Genomic DNA, 18,208 nt, shown 5'->3' with positions numbered 1-18,208 from the left:
TGAAACAGTACAAATGTTAATCTGCTATTTCTGTTTATAAGAGGCTTTTTGAAAGAAAGTAAAAAGGAAAAAAAAAAGAAAGTCTGTGTTGGATTATATCATGTAAAATTACAACTTTTCAAAGTTATAAAGCAGGATGAATGTATATCCAATGGGCACATTTATGATTTATAATATTCCAAAAATATGTACCCAAAAGTACTTGGACTTCTGGAATGATAATTTGTCAAGATAGCTGTGTTATTTAAAAGTAAAAAGATTACAAATGTGATAGGTTCAATCTAGTTGAGGAAGTTAGAAAAGTATCATATCATCATGATTAAAAGTTAAATTTTAGGTAAGACAGATGGTTTAAAGCCTTTGATGCAGGGATTAAATCTGCTTTACTAACAGATTGAAAAATGTAATTGTTAATTTTGTGCAAGAAGAACTCATTACACAAGGTCACCCAACAATAGCACTCTTGCTCCACTGCTACTTAATATTCTTATTCTTGATTTAAATGACAATATAAATATGTTTTTTATCAAGTGAATGGATATCACACACACAAAAACCAAAAAAAAAAAAAATCACCAGAGGAATTGTAAGTCATGAAGGAGTCAGATGCTGTTATGAAGCAATATGAATTGCCAAGTTTAATGATCACAGTCCAAGGAAATGTGATAATAAAATTGAATGTAAAACAATATATTGGAAAACAAAGAGAATTATATATCCAGATGACAGCTTATGACTTGTACAGCAACAACTTGGGAAAGAAAAAGAAAAAAAAAAAAGTAAAAGGAGTCAATCAGAACTGGATGCAGCTTGACCTACCAGTAGCTGATGCACCCAGAGGATAGCTAAATGAAAACATCATTGATTGAGACCCAGACTTTAAGATATTTGTAATGTATCTAGTTAAACAATGAGAACAATGGTTTGAGTTAGAGTGGACTTCATGCAACCTAGAGATGTGTTATGACCTAGAATTTAAAGTCATAGAATGGCTTGGATTGGAAGGGACCTCAAAGATCATCTAGTTCCAACTGCCCTCCCATAAGCAGGTTTGCTGTACACTAGATCAGGCTGCCCAGGAGCCCAACAAGACTGTCCCTGAACACCTCCAGGAATGGAACATCCGCAGCTTCTCTTCTCTAAGCTAAACAGCCCCAGCTCCCTCAACCTATCTTCTTAGGTGAGGTGCTCCAGACCTCTGATCATCCTTTTCTTTCTCCTCTGGACCCACCCCAACAGTTCCACATCCTTCTTCCACTGGATGCCCCAGGCCTGGCAACAGTACTCCAGATGAGGCCTCACAACAGCAGGGCAGAGGGGAGCAATCACCTCCCTCTCCTTGCTAGCCACCCCTTTTTTGATGCAGCCCAGGATACAGTTGGCCTTCCAGGCTGCAAGAACACACTGCTGGCTCAGGTCAAGCTTTTTGTCCATCAGTACACCAAGTCCCTGGAAGGGCTGCTGTCTAGGAATTCATCTCACAGTCTATACTCATATCTAGGATTGCCTTGAGTCAAGTGCACCAGCTTGTACTTGGTGTTATAGAATCTCATCTCTTCATATGGGTAGGTAGCAGTAGTACAGGAGAGAATAGTTTTAAACTGAGGGTGTGGAGATTGAGCTTAGATATTGGGGATTTTTTTCACAGAGAGGGTGGTGAGACAGTGGTGCAGGTTGCCCAGAGGGATCGTGGATGCCCAACCCTGGAGGTATTCAATACCAGGTTGGATGGGGCCGTGGGAAATCTGATCTAGTGCTTGATCTAGCAGTTGGCAACTCTGTCTGCAGCAGGAGGTTGGAACTAGCTGATCTTTGAGATCCCTTCCAACACAAGTCAGTCTATGATTCTACGTTAATATAAGGATGCATTTGCAACTTGAAATGTAAAGAACAGGTCCCCTAAAAGAGATGCTAAGACTATGGTAGTGAAGAGAAAGAATAGCAAAACAGAGATGGAGTAACAGTTTTTCTTTCAATATAATGGGAGTGCATAGAAATCCATGTCCATAGAAACATTTTACATTTCTTCTAAATCACTTGATTAAATATACATTTTCTTCTAAATCACTTGATTACATCTATTTAAAACGGTTTTTAAATTTCAAATAACTGTAATGTGTTTTGTTGAATAAAGGACTTTTGTTTCTGAAGGTTTTAATGATGAATTTAAGGATGCCATTTCATAGAAATAAAGCTTCTTGTTTCCTTGAAATCTTTTCTTGAACCGAAATTTTCATATTCTATAACACTTTCTACAACTGAACTACAGCACATATTTTTATTAAACAGGGAGCCACACTAGTTAGAGTACTATAGATAAACATTTTTATTTGATTTCTATTTCTGAAGTCAAATCATGTAGTGTAAAGTTCTTATTACCTATTTACTGAATTTATCTTTCACTGTACTGACATGCTTTTTAGCTCATGCATCCTAGTACTCACACATTCTTAAGGATGATGGCAGCCATAAGGTTGAAATACTGAAGGCCATCAACCAAGTGAGTGTGAAATGCTCATATCTTCAAGCACTTAGCACAGGAGGCATCAAGCAAATAATAGGAAAGCAACCACATACATCTCTGCAAAGGAGACTGCAAACACTACTGAAGCTTATAGAAAGAGGGAGAATTTGGGGAATTAATGCCGTTAAAATGGATTTTGCCCATACTGTGAGCTTCAGTGAAGCAGATTGTTTTGTAAATCATAGAATCACAGAATTGCAAGGGTTGGAAGGGACATCAAGAGATCATCAACTCCAACCCCCCTGCTAAAGCAGCTACCCTGTAATAGATAGCACAGGTAGGTGTCCAAATGGGACCTGGATATCTGTGGAGTCATAGAAGGAAACTCCACAGTCTCTCTCAGAAACCTGTTACAGTGCTCCATCACCCTTACCAGAAAGAACTTCCACATGTTTATATGGAACCTCCTATATTGAAGTTTTAGGTCATTATCCCTTGTCCCATCTGTAGGTACCACTGAGAAGAGCCTGGCCTCATCCATTTGCCTCCCACCTCCCTTTAGATGTTCATAAATATTAATCAGATTAATAGTGTGGGGGGGTCTTCCTTTGGGAAATGAAACACTGGTCTTTCAAATTCTATGAAAACAATAGCTGTAATGTAGCTGAATGTTTAACTATGTACTTATAAATATCTTTTTGAATATGTAATGTATATATCCTCCTCCAGAAGGTATTAACTTCTGGGTTTGCTCTTTGATTTCAGGAACACTTTCTTAAAAAGTATCTTGTAAATCACATCAAGATAACTTCTTGTCTTTAGTGTGGAGCCATCTGTTGTCATCTGCATGGGGCAGATGTCAAGTGCCCCCATTTAGACATGTACATCTCAGGGCTCAAACCTACAAGAGCTAGCTGTTGATAAACATTTTCTTAGAGTAAGCTTTGTATCTCAGTGCTAAGTCAGAAAACTGTATTACACCTAAAACACCTCAATTCTGCTCCGCAGATGAGAAATTATTTGAATAGTAGATGATTACAGATCTTTGGGATACAGAGTGCACACAGATAACAGTGTTGTCAGTTGTCATCTCACATGATCCAGCTTACCCAGTGAAGTCAGATGTGGTGATTTTGCCAGAGATGAAGTCATAACTTTTCAAACATATTTGAAATACAGGAGGGACTCATAATGTTCTTATTACTGGGGTAGTTGATCCTGAAATAATACAGGATTCAGTTCTTTGAAGGTTATGTGCCAGAGTTTAAGATGTTGCCAACAATAGAACCATTTCATGCAACGCGTCCCTGACTAGAAGTTCTTACACTCCAAGAAATAAACATTTTTTTTTCCACCCATATTTTCTATCAGGTTAAGGGGAGATTAGGAGATAAGTAGAAAAACTATAGATATCATGAGGAAGACAGGTAATGTGCCTTCAGTCAAAAAAGGCTTAAACCTGAACTTTCTTTCTACCGAAAGAAAGCAAAAAAACTGACCAGCAACTTCTTTTGTTGCTATTCATAATGTTTAAACTTAGCAATGCCTGCTGCAAATTAAGAAAATATTTCAAAGCATGTTATGTAATTGAATACAAAAATAAGATACACTATGTAGAAATAATGATACAGTGAGCTACAGACAATGGAAAACAGGGTTCAATTCCAACCAAATGTAAGTCGTAAAAAGCATGACAACACAGAACCTGCTCTTTGTCTGAGGTATGAATGAAGACATGACAAAAAGCAGAGGTACTGTGTCATGAGTGCGGGCTATTCAAGTCCTGCATAGCAATTCTTCTCTTAAACAGATGTGGAAGGCTGAAGGATTAGTCCCAGTTTACACCTGGTATTATATGTGTCCATGTTGAGGGCTTCCAAGAGAACAACAAACATTAGTGAAATAAAGCATATTAATGTCCTGCCCTCTCAGTAGTAGAATCTGACTGATTCATCCCTTGAAACTCAGGTATGGATTATTTCAAATAGAAGTGACAGCATCAGCCATCTGTGAACAATCCAGTTGCATCTAACTCCTCTGACCTTTTCTTGCAGTACCAACTGCCTTGGCAACTCCAGTCAAATCTCAGCAGAGTCTTTACTCATCTCCCGCAAATGTTCTAAATCAATCAAATACTGTAAATTCAACACTGGCCTGCTTGTTTTCTTTTCTGGCAATCTAGCTTCCTGTTTGAGTGCTTCATCCATCATTAACACACTACAGAGATTGGGTGGGTCTGAATCTTATTAATGCAAGGCTGAACACTTCAGATCAGACAGTATGACAAACATTCAGAATGGATTAGTGGCTGTGGAAAGTTCAGCTTCAAATGATTAAGAGGGCTGTTGTGAAGATCAAGAATATTCAGTGTGGGTATTCAGTGTGGGGATCTTCCTATGGGTCCTAATGTGGGTGAAACAAAGCCAGTAGGAATAAGTTGTGGTTTTGTGTGGGATAACTGACTGCCATGTTTGAGAATAACTGACTTCAGGAGCAAGTAGGTCTCTATGGGGCAGATCTCCACAGGCTATTTTGTAAAATACAGGTGACTGTTGTTTTACACCATCCTATATTTTCTTTTCATATGTCCATCTCTAGCGTAGCACATGATTTGATGACACCTTTTGAGAGGTATAATTATGAAACAGAAACAATTCATCTGTTAGGGTCTCTTATCTAAAATCAGGTGACTGATTGGTGACTGTTTTGTGCAGAAATTATAGTATCGAATTTAAGTGGATCCTCTTGTTTATTTGCCCAGAGAAATATAATATTTTTATTTATACAACAGTAGGCTTGAACAACATCCTTATAACTAGAAGTGATTTTATATATAATTTTGATAAATATTCATCTATTAAATACTTAATGAATACTATATAATAATTCAGCTTCTATTTGATGATGGAGTGAATGCATTTTCAGTCACATGAAAGTCAATACATATGTGCGTAAATCTACATTCCCATTCACACAAATAAGCATGCACATTCTTTGTAATTCTGAACTGACATGCTTCTGTGTGGTTTTACAATTGTGAAAATATTATTTTGAAATATGAGTCTATCTAGACAAGAAATACACAAGTCTATCCATGACCTCATGAATCTGTAGGTGATTTCTCAGGCATTTCTGCTTCCTCGGGGCAGATGTGATTTGTTTTATGAATTTTCCCTTTCATTCTCCATTCACATTACTTCTACACAAAATCAGGGAAATTCAGAGATGATAACAAGAAGAATATGCACATAAAAGAAAACTGTAAACATATATATATTTACATGTTGACTCTTTTTGTATATGCTTATGATGTTAGTGAAGACTGGAAAATCTATAAATAAAGAACAACAACAACAACAACAAAAAAGACATAAACTTTCCAGATCCAGATTTTCTCCAGTAGTGTATGAAGACTCAGTAGACAAGATTATTTTTTGAATTCTCCCCCTTCTTTTGTATTTTGAAAAATAAAGTAAAATAAAATAAAAAAATGGAAACTTCATTTTGTTTAACTGAAGTATAGCTCTCTCTGCTCTAATTAATGCCATTATTCAACAACTCAACTATGTTAGAAATTATTAATTGCTCCACTAATACTTCTCTGGTGCTCATCGCCAAAGTATTTCAGCCTAACAAACATTAATGAATCCATCTTCCTATCACCATTATGAGATAGTAACTATTTTTTCCAAAAGGAAAATATCTAAGTAAATAAATTCAGACCTCTTCATTCTTTGGAACATCTTTTAGAAGCGTAAAGAATGCAAAACACAAACATCTGTCTGTTTCCTGAAAACCATGGCTTTCATAATAACATGAGGTCATTAAATATCCACTGAAGACCTTTGATTTATTCATCCAGATTAGACCTGTAAATGCAGAGGTGCTACTATTCCAAATTTATGAAATCTTTAAGTGGTTGGTTCAAGGTGAACCAGGAGACCACGATGTCTTTACCAAATATGGCTCAGTGCTTAAAAGAGGGAATATGGAACAGTTTTGAGGAGATGGTGCATGAAATCATAACTGAAGCATTACTTCCAATAATGGTACTGACCTTTTGTAAGTGCTGTGATAAAACTGAACCAGATCTGGAAAATGCCTACAAGAATCACAAGTCACCTTGAAAATACCTCCTCAAGACACCCATTACCTACATTTTTATGTCTTTCTCCATTCAGCACCAGTTGATCTCAAAAGAGAATACAATGGAGAATATGAGAAATGCAGAAAAGTGCTGATTGAATGTTAAGACATTGTAGCTTTTGTGAGTTTTTTTTTTTTTTTTTTTTTTTTTTTTCTGGATCCCCTAAAAATGCTTACCTTGCTGTTATTTCTGATTGGAAACAAGCTCCAAAAACACTTGCTTTGAACAGAAAATTGAAAATAAAATCTAAGATATTGCACTCCTCTTTTATTAAAGAAAAAAGGAGAAAGAAAGAAAACAGAAAGGTCTAGGGCATTTCTTTTGTTTGTTTGATCATTTGTTCGTTTGTTTTGGCTGGTTTGTTCTCTCCCCTCCAGATACATGCTATCTATCAGTCCTCACTTCTTCATTATAAAGCAGAAATCTTTCCTTGAGCTTGTCCCAGGCTTTACAAATTAAAGAGCACAAATAAATAAATAAATAAATAAATAAATAATCAAAGAGACAAGGGCAATTTTGTGGTTACATAAGGTGCACTCTATAGCACTATATTCTTGCTGCTATAAATGGATTGTTGTATTTTATTTTCAGTTTTTCCACTATATATATGTGTAAATATATATATATAATTTGAATGATTCAATGCAGCAGAAATTTTAAGTCTTAAAACGTACTGTAATCTTTGGAAGTGATTTTGGAAATTAGCAATTTCTTCTCCTTCAGAACTGTGTACCTGTTCCAGTCAGCCACTTTCTAGAAAATAGTTCATATACACTCAGTCACAGCAGAAACCAGAATTCAGTATTCTCTTTTTTGCCAATCTAGCATCTTTACTATGCTAGTGGTTGGGAGGCTCTCTTTCCTTTACAAAATATGTAAAACAGGAATGCTTAAGGTGTTATCTGTAAACTACCTATGATAGATGGCATTACCTTGTGCAATTAAAGGTTATTATTTCAGTATCTGTCTCTGTGCAAGAAAGCACAAAACCTGGTTCCAGATTCCAGGTAAAAAGGCCATTCCTAACATAAAAGTCCATTAAAATGTCTTAAAATATTTCTGATTTAGTTAATATTTCATTTGAATAACATGTAATTATTTTAGCAACTCACTGAAATGTCTGAAGAATGTGGTCTGGGAACAACTCTACTTCTTAAATTTGCAGTTTCCTAAGTCAGTAACTAAATCCAAGTTGCCTTCACATCCTGGATCATAAATAGTTTACAAAGTAGACTTAGAAAACTTCCTAGGCAGCTTGTCTCAGTGCTAATCTAACACTATACAGATTGATGAAGCACTCAATTTCCAGTCAGATTACCAAAAATTAGATCAAGCTGCATATTTAAAGGGGCAATTTTAAATGAATGATTTAAAAGTAGCTTTGAGGTGCTGCACGTGTCTCCCTGTTCTTTGCCCTCCTGCCAGTTTTTCATGCATTACCCAAGAGAGACACAGAACAGCAGGACCTGAATCTACAAACACTTGCCATGTTTTTATCTTCAAGCATGAAAGGAATTATGTCATGTCAATGGGGCCCCTTGTATGCTAACCGTTCAGATTTGACTTGATTTGTATGCGTGCCTCTGATTACATACAGGGTTGAGTTTAGGCAAGGGAAAACAGTAAATGTAACTTAATTTAAAAGGCTAGTCATATGCATAAAATACACTAGCTAAGCACATTATTAGATTTATTTTTCCTTTATTCACTTAAGAGAGAAACAGCATTGGAACTGCTATATTGTTAAACAGTGGAGATAAAATACAGCAGCAAAATGACAGTAACATCTCTTTAAAGGAATTGTAGGATCATAGAACCAAAGAACAGCTAAGATTGAAAGGGACCTCAAAGATCACCTAGTTCCAAAACCCTTGCCATGGATCAGGCTTCCCTGGGCCCCATCCAGCCTGGCCTTGAACACCTCCAGGAATGGGCCACCACAGCTTCTCCTGGCAGCCTGTGCCAGCACCTCACCGAAGGAAGCTGGTTTGGAATTTAAGGTTTTATGTCAGAGTGCAAGTTCTCCTTTGTACATCAAAGTTGGCAACACCTTCAATGTCAGGCTTTACCCTCATGACCTCCTCCAAATTCTTAGAGAGCTAATTCTACTTCTGAGCTCAACAAGTTACTTTTTTTTTTATTTTATTTGCACTTGAGACTGAGCCATAGATTTCATTAATGAGGCCTGAGCACTCCTGTTATTCTGAAAAGGAAAATATTGGAGTGAGCTTGGACATCAGAATATGACATATAGCTGCTCTGTGCAAAATCTTCGTTGTGTTTTTATCCTTGAAATGATTCTCTCTGTGCTCTCAAGGAGCTACAAATTCATAACCTGACAGCCTAATAACAGCCGTGGTAGCCTTCATTCTGCAGCTCTCTGCAGACAGGGTAATTAATGTAAGCATATGAGAAACCAGAATTGACATTCTGATCAATAAAGGTCTGCTTGGCAGACTTGTAAATGACATTGAAGTAGGTTCCCAGGGGTTCTTCCAGTATCAGTGGAGTGGCACATCATGTACAAGCCTCAGCCGCTCTGCTACACAACATGCAAGCCATGATGCAGCAGGTCATTAAAACTCCAACATTTTTACATCTCCTTCTCACAGCAGTGGGTTTCTGCCTGAGTAAAAGAGCTCACACATGTGCTTTCATCAACATAATATGACTGACATTGTATGTGTTAATATGACGAAATGGGCTTTGTTTGTCAGTTATCAGTAGGCTGCAATAGCCAAAATAGAACACAAAATCATTTTGCTATTCTGATCAGATAAATCACAGAGTCACAGAATCACAGAATGACCTCGGTTAGAAGGGACCTCCAGCTCCAATTCCCCTGCCACAGGCAGGGCCACCAACCTCCCCATTTAATATTAGAACAGGCTGCCCATAGCCCCATCCAACTTGGTCTTGAACACCTCCAGGGATGAGGCATCCACAACCTCTCTGGGCAGTCTGTTCCAGCACCTCACCACTCTCATAGTAAAGAACTTCCTCCTGACATCCACCCTAAATCTTCCCTCCTTCAACTTAAAACCATTTCCCCTTGTCCTGCTATTATCTACCCTTTCAAAGCAGCCTCCCCTCCTGCTTGTAGGCTCCCTTTAGGTACTGAAAGGCTGCAATGAGGTCACCTCTTTCCTGATGGAGCCCAAGATACCATTTGATTTCCAAGCTGCAAGAGCACACTGCTGGGTCATGTTTAAGTTTTTCATCCACTAGGACCAGGACCACTACTCTCAAGGTCTGCCCCTTCTAGTCTGTATATATGCCTGCCTATCTTTGTTTTCCCTTGTGAGAACGAACTTGCCAAACACTACAGCTACACTATCCCATACAACACCTGTTTCTACACTGACTCTGACCTCAAAAATTTAAAATCATTGTGGTTCAACCTGTCAGGCAACTGAGCACCACACACTTGTTCTCTTGCTCCCTCCTCCCAGTGCAAAGTATGGGATGATAAATGTCCTTGGCTCTATATAGGAAAATCTAGAATAGTGGTGTGCTATCAGCATTGCTTTTCTTGCAAAGCCAAAACATACCAGACCCTGTGAAGGATAAACAAAACAAAACAAAACAAACAAACAAACACACCCACACAAACAATAAATCTGTGTCCCAACTGAAACCAGGAAAAAAAAAAAAAAAAAGGTGCAAATATCCATTTTTAAAATGTTATGGAGAAGCATTACTCTTATATGTATTTTTCATCATGATGTACTAATTTAACCCTAAAAGGGACCATATACTGTTTCTATGGATAAGAAAAGGATCTGAGGGAGAGGAGGATTAAAAGATGAAAGAAAACATTTTGCAGTATAAACGTACATGTCAATAAACATTGGTATAGGAACATTAACAAATGTTGCCCAGTGATTTTTCCTTGTAAATGGGAAGGCACAAAACATCAAATTCTGATCACCATCCAAATATCTGTATTAACTCCAGCATTTTTAATTAAGAAAGATGGAAAAATGGGGAATAAATTCAAAATATTCCATATTGCTCAGTTTTGTTTGGATAATGACTTCAGCAAAAGATGCAAGTCTGTGATTAGATCTTTCTTAAGAATATTGGAATGTTTGTTATATCAGGGCCATGAGTGATTTGCTGTTGATGACTTTGTGAATAAATAATCAGTAGGAAACACAGACAGAACAGTATCTTAATTGCACCTCAAACAAATGAATAACACTACATATATCCTTTTCTGCTGTGGAAGCTGCACATATGCAGCTAGTATACATAAATGAACAATTTATGTATAACTAGGAATAGAGAGAGACCTTCTTTCTGCAACGCATGTTGACAGATAGCAGCAGCTCAGTTTGCTGGGTAAAGATTTTGTTCTCTTACTCTGTAATTCCAGCATTTAGCCACATGCAGAATTTTTTATTTTTTTCAGGATTTTATTTTATTTTTTCACCAGGACATATATGGAAACTTAGGAAATACATCATGTAGGAAATATCATATCTCCATCTGGGAGGCTGTTTAGTAGTATGACAGGTTAAGGACATGGGCATTATGGCAGTTGTACACAGCAGAGAGGTGCTCATGACTTTTTCAGGTTACAGTCTCAGCAGCAATCTGCTCAGAGTCCTGTATCCATTCTTGCTGTGTCTTCACAATACAACCTCAAGCCAAACTGAAACCAAATAAGAAGACAGTCAAAGAAACTCTTTTGGGGGGAAAGGTACAATCATCAAGGCTGCAAATAATGAGCAAGCAGATGGAAAATGCTCAGAGATCCACAACCAAGGAGGTGCCAAGGGATTCCTCTGGGCAACGTGCACAGGACAGTATGGGCTCCAAGGGTTAAAGAGCCGGTTGGCTGCAGAAAGGGAGATGAAGAAACCACACAGAACAGAGAAAAGGAAAGCAGAGCTACTTACTAGTCATAAATCAATGTCTCAGAATGTCTGCTGGCCTTCCTGGGATGGGGAAATTGAGAGTTTCCTTCCCAGGACACCTTCCTCTCAGATTATTAGTGCAAAATGGCTCGTGTTTTAACCTTTAGAGGGCCGCTCTCTGAGCCCGCTGCTGGAGCTCTTAAATTCCAATAAATCAAGAAAATTGACATTTCCAAAAATAGCTCTTTTACCCATCCTGAGATAATTACAGCCCAGGAGAATTAGAAGCATTAAGCATACATGAAGTCTCACAAAGCCCCTGGGATATGATTCATCTTGCGATAACCACACCCCTTGCCTGTCTGTCCCGGATAATTACAAAATATCTTCCAGTTTCTCCACCTCCCTATTCTTCATCCACTTTCCCCTCCCTGAAGAGGATACTTGAAAAACTGAAAGCTGATAAAAAGAAATGGGAACAATAGCTTAAAAATTCCCATTGTTTGGTTTCTGGCAGAATTTTTTCTGGATCTTGCAGAGTGAGAGAAAGAAAATCCCCAAAGGTTTCTCTGGCTCCTTGTTGTCAATCTCACAGCACCAAAATAATTTAGGCATTGCTGTAAGTAAACATAGAAAATAATAATAAATGAAGGATTGCAAAATGGTAGTGGAACATATAGAGAAAACTAGCTGGAGTTTCATTTTGTGGAGGAATGAGTGCTGACTCCGATGGGAAATGATTGGAATAAACTCTTTATATAGAAATCTAGTTTGCAGAAGAACTGAGTTTCAGTTGAGATTGAAGACATCCTAGATATGTCTACTTCTCTTACCTGATGGGAGCCTTGGTGCTTCAGCACTGAGGACTACTAAAATACAGGGGCTGGTCTTTAAGAACAGTCCCTCTATGCATTGCTCCATGATGCAGTGCAGCTAGAGGGTAAGCACCTTACACTGTAAGGACATGTATGAATGAGAACAAAATGAATGTTTGTAACTACTAATTTCATCTACAGACTTAAAGAATAGAAAGCCTTGATAAGGCTTTTAGCTACTTGATAGTATTGCAACTGTTCAGCATGTATTTCTCCAATTTCTTTCTGAGAGGTGCTCAATTTTTTATTTATGAATGAGTCTGTAATGTTTCTTGCCATCCAGCAAAACTGTCACTTGGACTGTAAACTAATTCTGAAACTTTAACAGGAGAAAAAGGTGTTTTTACATCAAGTAGGATAAAGATTTAATGAGAGACAGCCTTATCTTCAAGACAGCAGTGAACTTCCTTGATTTATGTCCTCTACTGGAAATAAAAAATTGTCTATTATGGTGATTTGATGCTTATTTCTGAAGCAGCTGCCAGTGGCCATGTCCAGACAAAAGACACTGTATTAGATGCTATTTATTTGATCCACTATATTTCTAGTTGTCCTGGATGCTGTACTTATTCAGCAGCTCAGTCGGCTACAAGAACTTAAAAACATATTATGCCTGTACTATTAAATTATATCTGATTAATTCTATCTGCTCTCTGCTGTATCACATGCAATTACTTTAATGTTGCATACTTTAATGTTGCATAAAACTTGCATTTTTCAATGTTAATTATAGAACTAACTTTGTCTCCCCTGTATTTTTCTTATCCTCGGTCACATGTTTATGAAGAAGTATTGGTAAAGTGGTTTTCTCAGTTGTTAATTAGACTGTTGTGTATAGAATACTATTCCTTCATTACAGGAAATTGCTAGTACTATCTTTTCCAGAAGAGACAGAAGATGAACTTCAATACACGTTTTTCTCTTGTTTGCTCAATGAACAGTTTTCAAAACCCACAGGAACCAGGAAGCAGTAACATTGATAATGCAATGACTGCTTTGCAGTTGGACCTGTAAAATCAGAAAGCTATTACTGAATTTGAGCTGAGGCGTAGCCAAACCTTTTCAATAACCAATGTCAGATGATTAACTTCTTGACACCAGTTTAGAAGTTCTGACTTTCAAACCAAACAGTTGTATAATACCAGTGACTTCAGTAAATTAGGAAGTTATTCTATTACTGTTTCTGAATTCTCCTTCAAGCCTTTGTGAATAATGCTCAGCTTGCCTTTGTAGGAGAGGTGCTCCAGAACTCCAGTCATCCTTGTGGCCCTCCTCTCCAAAAGCCCCACATCTTTCCACAGCTGGAGGCCCCAGACATATATGCATTAGTCCAGATGGAGCCTCACAAGGGCAGAGCAGAGGAGGACAGTCACCCTGCTGTCATCCCTCTGTTGATGCAGCCCAGAATACCATTTTCCCTCTAGCACACACTGCTGGCTCATATGAAGTTTGTCATCTACCAGGATCCCCAAGTCCTTCTCAGCAGGATGGCTCTCAATGTGTTCTTCTCCCCATCTGTGCTCATATCTGGGATTGCCTCAGCCCAAGTACAATGCCTTGTACTCAGCCTTGTTAAATCTCATTAGATTTTTATGTACCCATTTTTCACACATTTTAGTGTGTCTAGGTCCCACTGGATAGCAACTCATCCTTCTACTGTGTCAGCTTCACCACTCAGTTTAGTGTCAAAAGCAAACTTGCTGAGTGACTTATTTGCACTCAATCCCACTGTTCAACTGTCCACTTCAACACGTTAAAGAACACCAGTCCCAAGATGGGCCCCTGGGGGACATCACTCACGACTGGCCTCTACCTGGACACAGAGCCATTGACAACAACCCCTGGTTGCAGCCATCCACAGAATAGTCTACCTTTTGAACCTCAATACAGGATTATTGTCTTCTCTTTATAATTTTGAATACATACTTTTCCCAATTTATTTGTTTATTCCTTCCCTGTATGGTAAAATTCATATTTTACTGATTTATTTTTCCTTCTTGAAAAATACGATTAAATGTAAAAATCTGGTTGCCTTGAGTCACCAGAAGCAGCACCTCAGCCATATTTCTGGGAACCTTCTGTATGCCTTACACATTCAAATGTTAAATCTATCTCCGGGGGAGAAAATCTTAGTACGATATCTGCGTGTACAAACTGTCAAAGCACAGCTGAAGAGAGCTTGGAGATTTTAAGCAAAAAAAAAAGTAATGCTCAGAATTGATCAGTTTCAGAGCTACCTCTTCTTTTAGACGTGTTAGCTCTGTACAAAGATTAGAGTTTTAGGAAGGATTTTACAAAGCTCAGGCAGTCAAGCAGTTGTTCAGATCCATTGGCTGCTTTAGAAAAACCTCAGCTGCAACTGTTTCTTTTTCAGCAGAGTTCTGTGCTGTGTTCTGTTTACAGTCAGAAATCACTGATGGAAAAACATTGTTTATTTTGGGCCAGAGTTAAGGCTGTAGTAGTGTGATGAAATATGCATTTCCATCTGTTTGATCAGAATAATCCTCTTATGTGTATAATATATTCAGCGTAAGATTTATTATAAATTTAGCCATTAATTCCCCTGATATTAAGTGTCTGAGATTTAAATACAAGACCACAAATTAGTGCATGGTTGCACTTAGCAACAATAGTTGTAAGAAAAAATGTGGGGTTGTTTTGCTCTTGAAATTTCCCAGATTTTGTTACTTTCCTTACATAAAATGATGAAATAATTCACTGAATCAAAATTCATTGAATAAGTGGTGATAAAATATATATTGTTTCTTCTTCTAATTTTTAGATCAACTCATGGAGAAGTCTGTAGGCTAAAAAGCACTACCTGCAGGTATGAAACCAATATATATATATATATATTTTTTTTTTTCCCAAAAAGTTTGCACCGGTAGGGCTACAATACTAAAAAACAAACAAACAAACAAACAACAACAACAACAACAAAACACCTATTAATCTCCCCAGTATCTCACCTTTCATTATTTAAAGATTTCATCAATAGCAGAATCCCTTTTCCATTGCTACCTTTATAAAACTTTGGTGTAGACATATGAAGGTACCTTCCCATCTCACCTCTCCAAACCACTCTTGATGATACCTTTGCTCTCACACCAGGAGCCACCTTCTTTCTTAGGAGAGGAACTAACAGTTCATTTAACTTTGTAATAACTTATTTCAGATCTGCTGTCATAAAACAGGGATGTCAGCACTTCCTTGATTTATTGAATCACTTTTTTTTTACTGGTTTTCTTCACTGAATTACAATCAAATCCAACACAGCTTTGAACTCACAACTTTGAACTTACACAAGCAACTCTGTCATAATTTCCTCTTCATTCTCAATTTCATTCAATTTCTCCAAGCCTCTTTACTTGATTCTCCTGCTGCACGGCACATGTGTGTGTGTGTGTGTGTGCATCCTTCATCTCATGTAATATCTAACGTCTTCTAGTGAAAAAATGAAATGAATTATTTTTTTTTTAAAAAAAGCTTTTCTTCCAGGCCAAAGACTTGTGTTAACAACATAAGTAGGACAGGAATGGATTCTCAAAATCAATCTGTCCAACCATGTCTAACTTCCATACATTCAAAGAAAAGTCCTGAGGTTCAGTCTATTTAAAACAAAAATACAAAAATGCACAAAAATTTAAAACAATAAATTTGTATAATATTCACAATAATTTTAATCAGTAGGATTCTCAGTTTTCCAGCTTTGGGTCATGTTCTTAGCATGGTTCTAACTCAGATAAGAAGCTACATAATTCATTGAGTTTTTTTTAATTTGTTTTTACCATAGTGTAAAGGAAATCTTTTGAGTTTTTAATAACCCATCTGCTTCTTGCCAGAGATGAGATTGCAGAGGACTGGCCCCAGAAGCAAGCTGCAATTCTCTTTCAGTATACCTGAAGCATTGATAGTATCATCAATAATGTCAGCACAGTAATGGGCTTTGTTAGTTAGCTAGCTCTGTGTTTGTTAGCTAGCTCTGCAAGCTCTGAACTGGGAAAAGATGCTAGCACTGCCAATAAAAACAGCTATTATAAATGGCTTTGTTGACAGTATTAGTATTTTAAACAAAGATAAACTTTATTAGAGCACAATACTCCTATCCTATCTCTGAAAGGTAATCCTGTCTTAAACATTTGCTTTTAAATAAGTCCCAAGGTTTTTTGCAATAGTCATAGATGGATTTATTTAAAGGTCATAGGTGCAAGGTGATCAATTTTTACTGGTCTCTTGGGTATTGGCTTAAAACAGAATTCTGTCACACATGGTAGATCAGAATTTCAGGGTCAAAGATAATTGCTGGTCCCCTTTGAAAGAGAGGCACTACAAAGGACAAGTGACAGGTTTGTGAACATAGCAAAGAGACAACACATCCATTGTGCATTATTCAACTTAAAGCACACTGCTTGCTCATCAAGCACACACTGAACAAACTAAATGGATGTATGAAGGAAGGGTCAGGAATTTTGCAACCCTCCCCTTCAAACTGTCTGTTGCAATATCTTTATTTGTGTAGTCAACAACAACAACAGCAACAACAAAAACAGTAATCACAATGAAGCTCCCCCTTAAAAATATCATTTTAACAAATACCATTTATTCCTGTTATAGGAGAATATAATAGTCTGGTTAAATGTAAGTATTAAGATACTAGACCAAATACTATCTATTATTATTGTGTCAGTTCTCAGTAGAGACTAGACAAGTAGATACTTTGTTTAGGCAAGAAAATTTTCTAACCATTATTGCAGCATTTCGTCTCTTACTAACAACTAAAATACTATAAAAAATACCTGAATGTAATGTGTTTGAAAAGATAGAACACTCTTATATGGGAATATTCTTTCCAAAATGAAGGTACAATCTATTTCCTACATTGTTTGGAGGGGATACAGTGAAATTATATTTGTTTATGTTTTGTTCACTACTGCTCAGAATCATTTATTTGCTTATTTATTTTCAGTGTTGTGGTAAAAGAGCAGTTTTTAAGAGATACAGAAAGATTTTACAATATTCCCATTAATTTATAGCCTCTATCATGTCTCTTTAAATAGCTTCTCTGCTCTGTGTAAAACATGATGCCAGAAGATTACACAAACATTTAGATTTTTTATTGCCATTCTGCAGGTTTGTAGGTTAAACTAACAACTAACAATTAACATTTTATTTTCCTTGTAAATAATACTCTGCCACATGAACAAAGAGTTGGACATAAAATCAATGCTGCTAAGACCTGTAGTAATACTTTCTTTAGCAATAAATGAAATTATTCCAAACCATTAGCAACCTAATTAGGAGAAAAGCATGCTGCAAAATAATTTGTCTAAGTATTTCAATGTCAGGTGTTCAGGGATGACCTGGGAATCTTGACAAATATAAGATTTGGATTAAAATTTCAGCATGAATTGCCAAAAAAAAAAAAAAAAATCTGACCACCTTTACCTTTTTTTTTTTTCCGCCCCCCCCCCCCCCCCTTTTTTTTTTTTTTTTTTTTCCCAAGGAAAAATGTGGAGAAAACACATCAATGCTGTAAACATGGGGTTTTTTTACTATTATTTTTTAAGTTATGGTAGCTATCACATTTGACATCAGGTACTGTAATTAATAGGAATAACATAAATAGCTAATGAAACTCAAATACACAGGAAAATTACACAGAGAGAAAAAGCTAGTCCAAAGAAAAATATCTCATGATCTCCCCAGTCTTTACATTATTTGAAAAATCAGAAGTGAATAATGTTATTTCTCATCAGCATAACATCTCTCAATGGAAAGCATCAGAACATCTCAGCATCTAGCTGATCTGCTGAGTTACCATGAGCTGAACTAATCATTTATTTGAGACTCCTACAAAGAA

At 37.0% G+C, this 18,208-nt stretch overlaps 1 long non-coding RNA gene across 1 annotated transcript in view; it reads right to left on the bottom strand.

Annotated features, from left to right (window-relative positions):
- LOC112531597 overlaps positions 1 to 11,794 on the bottom strand; it is a 213,905-nt gene extending 202,111 nt beyond the window's left edge. The window contains exon 1 of the long non-coding RNA XR_005839475.2: positions 11,516 to 11,794. This is a non-coding gene — a long non-coding RNA (uncharacterized LOC112531597). The remainder of the gene's footprint in view (positions 1 to 11,515) is intronic.
- Positions 11,795 to 18,208: the final 6,414 nt, after the last annotated feature.

Source organism: Gallus gallus, chromosome 1 (genome assembly GCF_016699485.2).
Source record: "Gallus gallus isolate bGalGal1 chromosome 1, bGalGal1.mat.broiler.GRCg7b, whole genome shotgun sequence".
Taxonomy (NCBI): Eukaryota; Metazoa; Chordata; class Aves; order Galliformes; family Phasianidae; genus Gallus; species Gallus gallus.
This window is presented reverse-complemented; position numbering and strand designations above follow the sequence as displayed.